Below are 11,372 nucleotides of genomic sequence, written 5' to 3' on the forward strand. Positions count from 1 at the left end.
TATTGCTTAGTGTACATCATGTAGATGCTCACATGCCCAAAAGTAGCACCACCGAAGAACATCAAAACAATGAATAGCAGGGCAAGGCTGTCAAAAATGAAGTAGCTCAGGTGGACTTGGACTGGAAGTGTAAGGCTGAGAGTGAGCTATTTGTAGCTTGATAGGCCCACAAAAGATTGGGACATCTAGGGAGACATGCAACATATAGATGGTCTCACGATCAAGGGGTAGATCTGACCATGGAGGCCATCACACATGAACACGAAACATCCAACAATCAAGCAAGACACATGACTAAAGTCTCCCTGGAACAGAGGGCAACAGCTGGATTTTCAATATGGCAACACCTGGCAAATTGGTTATATTGGACCACTACCATAAACACACCGGGGCAAGTGCTACGTAGTTACCATGATGGAAGCAACTACAGGTTGGCTGGAAATATAACCTGTAAACTATGCTGCTATCCAAAACACCATCTTAGGTGTTGCCTTGAAAGGCAAAATTTGTGGTAACGTGGTACCTCAGAATTGATTGAATCAAACAATGGGAATAATTTCTGAAATAACCTCATAAACTCCTGGGCTAAGAAACACAACACTCCATGGGTGTATCACATACCCTATCACCCACGAGTCTCTGGAAAGACTGAGAGATACAACAGACTACTGAAGACTATGTTGAGAGAGTTGGACAATGGGACATGGAAGTACTGGGATATAAATTTAACAGAAGCCATGTGGCTGGTTAACACCAGAGGATTTACTAACCATCCTGGTCCTGCCCGAACAAAACCCCGTCGTAATGTGGGAGGAGATAAGGTCCCCGTAGTGCACATGGGGAAGTGGCTGGGGAAGGTGATGTGAATTGCTTTCCCGTTGGGAAACAGCAAACCCCTTTGTGGGATTGTCTTCACTCAAGAACCTAGGTGGACTTGGTGGGTAATGCAGAAGGATGGGGAGACTCTCATCCTTGTGCCTCATTTGGAGAAAAATAATCTGTGAAGGGAGTTGTAAATTGCAGGCAATAACGTAGCAGGAATGACCAGAACCAAGGAAGAGTGAGCTTCACAAGGAGCAAGTGCAACAATGACCCAAACCAAGCTGGTGTTGGCACGCACTGCTTGAACATGCTGCTTCTCCTGTACTGTGCACCCACCTTGACAGGTGGGGCCAAAGTCATAACATGTCCTTATAAGCATTTGAAGGAGTGGAGGAAGCCCATGGAATGGGATAATAAAATCTGCTAAGGGACAAGGGATAGTAGTTAATGAGAATGTATAAAACTGAATCTTGGGTATAAAGATGGTTTAAGTATATAGTATAAGCTAAGTGTTGCTAAGAAGGGATTTCAGTAACGAAAATTAGACACAAAAGGATGGTTAGAAGACATACGAATGTATTAAATTACATGGGACCTGAGCATTAAGCAAATGGTATGAAATAAGGGGTGGAGTTTGTATTCAGTCTGGCTGGCATGGAGTTAACTTCCCCCACAGCAGCCCTCATAGTGCTGTGCTTTGTATTGGCAGCTGGAACAGTGCTGATGGTACACCAGTATTTTGGCTACTGCTGAGCAGTGGCCCTACAGCATCAAGGATGTCTCTCCAAACCCTTCCACCCCCGAAGGTCAGTGGGCTATGGGTGTGCAAAAGCTTGGGAGGGACAAGACAGCTTACCCAAGCAGAACGAACAGATGTTGCGTTCCATAAGATGTCATACTCAGCAGAAAAAGTGAAGAGAATGGAGAACAGCGAAGGGGAGCAGCCGTCATTAGGGCATCTGTCTTCTGGAGCAACTGCTACACATACTGAGGCCCTACTTCCCAGGCTGTGGCAGGACATCACCTGCTGATGGGAAGTAGAAAATAAATCTTTTTCTTTTCCTTTACTTCCATGTGCAGCCTTACTTTTTCTTCATTAAATTGCTTTTGTCTTGACTCACAAGTTCTTTTCCATCTTATTTTCTTCCCCTGCTGGTCCTGCTGAAGAGGGGAATGATAGAGCAGAGGGTGGGCACCTGGTGTCCAGACAAGGTCAACCCACCACACAGAGCAATACCACAAAGCCAGCTCTTGTCTGTAAGGATATTACTCCAAGGTACTTCTGAAAGGACACAGCCCCAGTATAGCCCAATTTATTTTTCTATAAGTGCTTCTTCTTGGTGCCCTGGCTATTTCCATCAATAAAGTAATAAATCACCTGGATTATTTGTGCTATGCATGACACCAAAACAGGTCTGCTGCAAAAGTACCCAAAAGCTTATAAGCAAGCATCTACTCAATAACAGAATAAAAATAAAATCTCAACTAGTGCTCCAATAATGTAGAATTACAACGTTTTTCAAAGAAGCATGGGACGCTTGGACACCCAAAGAGTATGATAATTCTTTTTTAATGGTCAAGCAGACACAGCACATAAACCAGTAACTTATAGAAAAGCAATGTATGAAGACATCGATTTGTAAGAACAGAAGATTTCATTGAGTTTAACACATACCATAAGACAGTCTGAGGCTACTGTCTTCTTCCTGCAAGTCTGTTTGAGTCAATCATCTTATTAAAAAAAATAGCCAGCTAACAATTGCACACCAAATGAATTATGAGAACTCTGAAGTATTTTTAACTATCAGATGTATAAAACCCACATAATCTTACCTGTCTTTGTCCTTGTTATTTTCTCCATCTTTCCCACCTATTCCTTGTACTCTTCAATTATCTTTGATCAATTTTGACACTACTTAAGAAAACAGAATGTATCTTTTGTTTTGTTTGTGTTGCTTTATGTACAAATGTTTCTAACCCAAATTTAAACCTTTGAGTCCTAAAGAAATAATAAATAATAAAATTTAATGAGTATTTTCCTACAAGAACTTTGAACACTTCCAGACTTACAGAAGCTGCTTAGATTCAAATTTCTAATCTCGACATGTCTCAGAAGTTGTCCCTGAAGGAAAACTTAAATGGGATTAACTTCCTGTTTTGTCACTCAGGAAAGGTGCAACAGCAAAACAGTCTTTTTAATTGTTTTAAAACCACAATATTTTCTGATTTGAAAAGATAACTATTTTTTAGGTAGTGGAAATCTTTTAAAATCATACCATCTAGATAGATTTGCCAGAACTAACTTCTTATGAGAACAGTTCCTGGAATATCAGTACTGCTGACTAACTTGCTGGTTTTTTTCTTGGCCAGCATCTACAATGGTTTATTGGTGTTTCTATGCTGGAGACAAAAAGGATTCACATCCTGCATATTTCTTCTGGTATTTCATCTTTGTTTTGACTATATACACAGCACAATTACTACAACATAAATACTGTCAGTTTGAAGGTCATGTTCTAAACTAATTTGTATTTGTTGCTCTTAAAACTTATTATTTATAAAGCTTTTGAAAATTTACTTTTGATAAATTAGCTTAGATATGGATCTATACTAGATATTTTCATTTATTAGAAATATTTACACAGAAATATATTTCCAGTTTACTAAATCAGATCAAATTTCTCTTTTTCATTGAAGACCACAAGGTGGCATGTGAAACATACAATAAACATACTTGAAAGAAAATAGTAGAAAACTAGTACACAGTTCTACTGGATGATCATTACCTGAAAATTCCAACAGTTTTAAGAAGCAGTCTAAATTTTTTGTGGGTTTTTCTCTTTTTCAGTCCAAGCTCTTTACACTGGAAAAGGAGTAAGGTGTACAAGCCTTTCATTAATAAGGAAGGGTTATTCTTTCTAACATAAAATTATATTAGGGCAATCTAACACAGACAATGAGTCTTGTTACCCACAGAGGTAAAATACAGAACAATCAGTGTAAACTTCAGAAAATTTCTTCCATGATTTCCATTAAGTAGCCGTAAAAAACAGAGACCATCATGTATGCAGCTGTGGTGTGTTACCTGGTACCATTGTGCTGCACCATGAAAGGTCTGAGCCTGTTCACACTGAGGTCTGCTTGAGTATAGTGAAAAATTTTTCACCTATCTCACATACTTCTGAATTCAGCAGATTCAGCAGTTATCTCTGGGATACCTGAAGGACACTAAAGCTGTAAGGGTGTTAACTGTTAGGATCTAGTTGTTAGGGTGTCTTCTTTTCATACACTTTATCTGAGATGATAACATCACATTTTTGCCATTGCCAATAAAGAGGTTATCATGTTGATGTGTCTAGTTTTCTGAATTGCATTCGAGGGAAACACCTTCATTCTGCAGATCACTTCATATGCATTCCCAAACTCCAAAAATGTCTTTCTGCCCCATCCCAACTACCATGTCAGCCTCTCTGTGTTATTTTTCCCTGTATGATGGTGAACTGTGGTAAATCGAGGTCTGTTAAATCTTTATGAGCATTTTGTATAGTGACCAAGTGTCAATAAGCTGATGGAAGACTTCCACAGAAGGGGTCTGTGTGCTCCAGCCTAGACTTGAGAAAGGGTCATGCCAATACCTATAGATGTTCAGACAATTTGAACTTGTAGGAATGGTGTTTGGTACCTTGCACATATGGGCTGGTATATAGGGTCCTTAATTAATATCTATTTTACATATATATTGTTCACTAAAATATTCCACCTTCATTTTTGCATTTTTGGTTTTGGTTTTTGTGGCTGGTTGGTTGGTTTTGGTTTCTTGGTTTTTTTGTTTGGTTGGTTGGTTGGTTTTTTAAGAGCTTTCTCTGGAATTTACCCTCTCCCAAACTGTTACATTTGTGCTGAAAATACGCCTTACGTTATTTCCAGATGACACACTCTAATTACGTATACAAACAGGAAGAAAGAGCCATGACCAGTGTTTATGCCCAAAAACCAAGGAAGTGATTAACAGAGTTGATTCAGTTTGGCTTAATACGAATTCCTCAAGACATAAGTACTGTTGTTAAAAGTCATATACTTTCATCAGAATGCTCATCAGGAATTACCTGCTCCTAAATGAACAAGAAATAATTGCACTTCCTAACAAAATGACTAAGGTTTGGATTATCAGTGAATAGGGTTGAATGCTGTAGTCAACAAACAATAGGGAGGCTTTATTTCGCTCTTAAAAAAAATTTTAAAAAATAAAAAAGGTGTTGCCATAGCCATTAGTTTTATACAAGAAAAATTACCTCTCATTAAATGAAAGAGTATCTATTAAAGATGGTTCAGAATCACAGAATTTGGGCAAGATTTAACCTAGTTAAAGCCTGAAGGGTTTCAAACCTGGAGCTGGAAACTGAGACTGTTGCTTCTATTGAGAATTCACTCCTGTACTGCACAATGTATGTTCAGTTCCTACCAGTCTTAGCTCCTCATTTCACTTACAGGTAGGCTGCATCTTGATTTGATTTCAAGGCATATAGGTGTTGTCAAATAAACATACCAATTTTTTTTATTGAAGTGTCAATACGAAACACAAAAAAGCAAATGCAAATGTTTAATATTTCTGCCACTTGAGCACCTAGTCTATGCATCCGTTTGCTTACCTAGACCTTTCCTTGCAGTCTTGTAGTAAAGTAATGAAAGTTATAGCTTGACAGCTATTTGGAGGGAATTGTTGCTATTCAAGTTTGAGGACAGAGCTCCAGCAGACTGCGTACTTCTGATAACTGTATTTACAGACCTGGGAGATTTCTTACACCCTGGGCAGTGCTTTGCATCAAATTTGCCACACCTGTAAAAGAGTTTAAATTCTAAACAGGGGAGAAAAATAAATTTCGTTCTAATGGCACTGCTGAAAGTAAACTTTACAGCTTGCTTTCAGATTAAATAATTTTATGGGAAACACCAAGAACATCAGCATTTTAGACTGAAAATCAAAATAAAGATTAAAATATGGAAGCGGAGGGGAAAGGGGAAGCTGAAGTATTTTAGGAAATGCACCAGCCTAAGAAACGAGCATAGCCTGATCCTAAACATAGCAGATCACTGAACACCTTATACTACCTGCACTAGTAAATTCAGAGGTGTGAGGGAATGTTCCTGCACCCTGGAACTCTATCTTCTGCCAGAAGACTGTTCTGTTAAAAAAGTATTAAAATAAGCCCTTTTGGCTCATGAGAAATACCCCTCTTCTAAACAATTTTCCTGCTTCAGGAGTTAGAGCCAGGACCTATTCTTAACAGGCATTTCTGATGCAGATTCTCTGTTTTGGATGGACGACAGTTGTCCCATGCTCGCTGGCCTCCTTGCTAAGAAATGGTCCAGCACATGTTTCATTTATTAGCATGGATTCACGACTAAGAGACCTGGGCTCCATGTGTCCCCAAGAAATCCAAGACAGGACGTGTCGAGAAAGAAACAGAAAAGTACCATGGTGTTATTGTGTCCAAGCAGAATACACCAAAATATCCCCCTCTTTCCCTTCCTCCTTCTCTACTGAGCTCTTGCCTTTGCCCTGCTTGCACATAGAAAGCTTCGCTGGGTTCATGCAAAGCAGGTGGCTAGGAAGAAGGCTGGCATTATCAAATTGCTCATGTCCCATAGCTGTAGGACAAGACAGAAATAAAACCCCAGCTGACTCAGAAGTATTGTACTCCAAAGTGCTCCCTCCCTCCGAACTGCCAGAAAAGCTCCTGGCAGCTCTGCCCCTTGATTCAGTCAGCTGGGTAGCGTCCACATGTTGCAATAGCTGGATACAAGTAGTTTCATGCAGATCTCTTAATACAAAACTGTGTAAACAGTCGTCTAAAGCAAGAGGTAATAATTCCAAAATAATTCAGATGTTCAGGAGCAGCCCAGCTAGTGTGTGGCACAGGCTTATGAGGAGGGTTAATTAAAGCTGGTAGGAGATTACACGGGTGATTGCAAAGGGTGTTGGTTTCCATTGCGCTCCTCCTTGCAGCCCTCACCATCAACAGATCTGAGCAAGTGTATCACTGTATTGCCAGGGTGGCAGCAGGCAAAACAGGATCTCAGCCAGAATCTAAACACCTGATGTTTTGTTCCAGAAAATACCAGGGCTGGGAACAGTTTCTCACTGGTAAGAACAAGCACAATTGAAGAAGTTACTACCAAACTCCTTCATTCCTGCTACGTAGATAGTACAAATATTCAGAAAAAAATTTCCTTTTTAAAAAGCTATTATGAGGCAAATATTAATTTTCTTTTCATTTAAAAGCTAGGAAATTCCACAAAAAAAAAAAAAAAGGCAAGGCATTGTGATTACTGAATTACTCATTTTCTAAAAATAGATCCTTATACAACTTTAAATATACCAATCAAATGCAGAGACTCTCAAGAGTTAGGAGAAAAATAGTATATTTTCCCCAAATGTTTCAGAATATTTAATAGGTAGCAGGGTCTGTCACGTTTAAGTCCAACAATAAAAATACAGTAAAGGTGTATGGGAGATATAACAGCTAAATATGTAAGTCCATGTTCTGACTATTGCCACGCTTTCATATTACTTCATATGATCATGTAAATAGTTTTATCTAAGTGATACAGATTAGTGTATTTAAGATTAGCATCTTCCTCTCCTCAGGTTAGTCATATTCAATAAATCTTGACAATGGATATTAAGTATTATATGTTCATAGGAAACTACATTAGTAACTTGAATAAGTGTTCAATAATCTTCACAAGACATAACCACTTTCGCTATTTGATTTCAATTGCTTACTGTTTGCTTTTTTACTACCTTGCTAAAAATATGACATCTTGCTATGCAATCTTCCCCAATTTTTGTGGGCAAGAGAAAAATTCTATTTTGCTGGGCCTCTCATTTTTAAACCTGCCATAAAAACTAAAATAGCAAAATATCTCTAAATATTCACCAAAAAGAAGAATGAAAAAAAAAAAAAAAGAAAGAAAGAAAGAAATAGTAGTCACAAAAACAAAAAAAAACCAAAAAAACGAGGAAGGACTCTGACAGAGCCAAAGTAAGGCTGAATTTATGAGGCAGGACAGATGGTGACCATCACAGTTCTGGTGCCAGCGTTTGATGGGAGCTATTGGTAGCCGTCCTCTCCAAATATTGCATCACTTTGTATGGGAAGCACAGCACGAGAAGAGGATGCAGCTGAGGTGGAAGAATATGATGCATAGGTAGATCTCTTCCCAGCTCTTTTCCAGATAGGTCACAGCTGGTGACACATCTAGACTGAGATCCATCTTTGATCTCAACACACAGTCAGAGCCTAAGTGTTTGATATAGTCCACTGGTTTTGATAGTCTTCCAACTACTGAGATCAGAGATGATCATTTGACTGTTGTCTCTGATTTTCAGTGTAATTCCAGCTGTTTCATTAAATCTGGATATATCTATTAAAAAAATGACCAAAAAGGCCAGACCTGAGGCATACCAGCAATATAAATTACATTTTCACAACTGGGAACAAATAGAAATTGATTCTTTCTAAAAACTGGCATACAAGGAGAAACTGCACTGAAAGGAAAGTATTTGAAACCATGACAAATTGAACTGGATTTATTTAGAGAGAAAATTACCCCTCTTTAGCTAGGATTAAGTCAGTTTTTTAAATTGCATCATGAAACCATAGCTTCTGTAAATCTGAACATCTTGCCTTGACAACAAACAGATCTGTACAACTTTCTATGCTGTTGTGGAAACACAGTCAATCTGGTGGATTTTAAAAACAACACAAATGGATTTGGTGATTAATGTCCATAAGAATGAAAGCACTAGAATTCTGCTCAATGGATGGACAAGACTGGAACAAATTACTTCAGAAAAATGAATCTTTCTGTTAGTAAAGACATGCATGTGGTGTGCATTTCTGTATACACATACATGAATATAAAGGGGTTGCATGCACATCTATGCATTGGAGGCCTGATTTTCAGGTGGAAACAATGTGTTTGAGCTCCACAGATGCACAGAAAACAAGGACATTTCTGTATTTTGTACCCTCTTCTGAGCATCTGTGTGAATACCTGTTTACAGTAGAGATCTAAAAGCTCTCTCCAGCCTATGGTGCCCACAGGAAAGAATGTCAGAAAACAAATACCACCTCAGTCTGGAAAATGTGTTTAATTTTAGTTGTTATTTTATTTGATCTTTTATACAGATACACAAGGCGTGAAAAGCATTTTACAAATCTGCATCATCATGTACTGAACACACAATAGCTGCCCTCCTGGACTTCACAAGCTGAAGACTAAGCTCATCAACAGAGCTGTCACACTTTCCAAACGAGTTTAGTCAAATATTTCTTAAATTCAAGAAAGAGAATTATATTCATTACAATACTAATCAAACCATATATATATAACCATATAACACAAAAAACATTCTCTTTGCTGTGGACCTTCTTTCAGAAAATTCCCCTGTGAAGGGAAGAGTCTGAGTAAAGCCTTAACAAGACTTAAAAGGTCAATGTGGGAATCCTCACAAGTTAAAAATTCAAAGATGAAACCAAAAGGCAACTCTTTATCTGCTACATGGTCTAAATACTGTTTCCATCATTTAGAAACAGTATTAAACAAAAGCTGGGGTTTTTTTAATCAAAGCCTGATCTGCTTTTGGAAGCCCACAGGAATAAGGACCCTTTTTACAGTCATAATAAGGGACTTTGAAACTTCTCTTTGATTATGAAGAGTACTTTTTTATTCTTATGTCCATTAGACAACAAGCGATGTGAAAGGCACACCTTGCTGTACCAGGTCATTTATCACCTGATACAATGAGACACCGGACAAATTACAGATTACATCACCCACTCCTTCAAATGTAGCAGCAGCACTGTCAGAAACAGTGTGGACTTAATTAGGTCCCAAAAAAGTTTATTGAATAAATAACACATTAGAACGTGATTATCAGATATTCTACCAGTTCTTTTTATTAGTATAGTATGCATCTTCTCTGTTGTCAACTGCACGTTTTCATATTACCATTTAATGGGTCTGTGCTTTGCTCAAGGCCCCTGCAATAACAAGCAAAGCTGTTCTGACATGGTCTGACAGCCAGCCCCAGGAACGGGAAGAAAACACAAACCTACTTTTCCTCCCCGATCCTGTGCTCAGGACCTGGGACCTAGATTCTGACTTTCTGGTCTGTATTCTTTCTTTATCCCAGGACTTTTCAGATAGAAATAACTGAGTTAATTTAGCCAGAAAATATACTTACTCACTGCTTTAGAACTTCCCACAGACTTAACTCTTCAACATGATTCCAGAAAATTGGAGTGGAAAATGCCAGTGCTTTGAGATACAGATACGCTCAGGTTTCTTGTAAATGAGTATTGTATCCCACTAACATCATCAGACAGGAACCCACTAATTAGCACTGTCAAAAGCAGCTTCACTACACAGTCTCCATCTCTCTTCTCTTCTTGTAATGACCACACCTTTGGGAAGCCCATCACATGTTCTTCACTGATGAGGGAGCTGCACTTTGTGAATTAAGTCTGAGGTGTCACCACCATGGTTGTATAAACAGATAGATGGAGTTTTACATGAAAATGCTTATTTTCTCAGTCTTCAGTGTTCTGAAATTGCAAAAACTAACCAGAGTTCACCATTTAGTCACTGATTATCCTTAAATCTGCCATTGATTTTTCCTGCAGGTCACTTTCCGTGTATTACATAAAGGGATCTTGCATACATTTAGAGATACCAAAGGGATTTTAATTAAAAATTAGTAACACTGAAAATAATAAAGTTTAGATTTTTTGCATGTGATGAACTGCTGAAGCAAGTTAGGTCTTACACTGACTGAGAAATATAGTTATGAAGGTATTTCTCAAAAATTGTTAAAAGCAATTTAAAAAAATATCAACAACACACAATGAGTAATGAGCACAATACAAGTCTCTCAGATATGAGGCTATGAGCCGACTTAGAGTTGGAAACAGAAAGTCAACAGATACTGTTATGTGGCTTTCCTGAATGCCATTACAGCATTGATTTGAAGTCAATTATACAGTTAATCTGAAAATCAGAACACCACATAAAATACTTCAGTTGATGTCACATCATATTTGAGTTTTACAACAGCTAACAGTTTCAACACATTCTCAAAGGAATATTTTAAATCTTTAATTTGCACTGATATTACTTTATATTTTAGCTGCAGATTATGCCACATAACTTCAACAATAAAACCTTAAGCCAGCTGCGATGCCACTTATGTCATTTGAGAGAATGCCTTTTAACATACTAATGAAAAAAGGGGAGTTTCCAGAAGCAGTAATGATCTACTCTTTTTTTTCCCTTGGAAGTCCCTCATTATCTTGGGAACTCCAACTCACCAATTTATCTTTTTGGAACTTCTTCTTTGATGAGACAAGAAAATACGCAGCTCACCACAGTGCTACGGCTGCAGTGCTCAAATCAAATGGAACATTCCTCTCCTCCTTCCCCCTTACTAGCAAGCTTGCTTTCAAACTCTGACAAAATTCCTAAAGATCTGTAGAAAGCAGCAA

This window comes from Caloenas nicobarica, chromosome 2 (assembly GCF_036013445.1).
Source record: "Caloenas nicobarica isolate bCalNic1 chromosome 2, bCalNic1.hap1, whole genome shotgun sequence".
NCBI classification, from domain to species: Eukaryota; Metazoa; Chordata; class Aves; order Columbiformes; family Columbidae; genus Caloenas; species Caloenas nicobarica.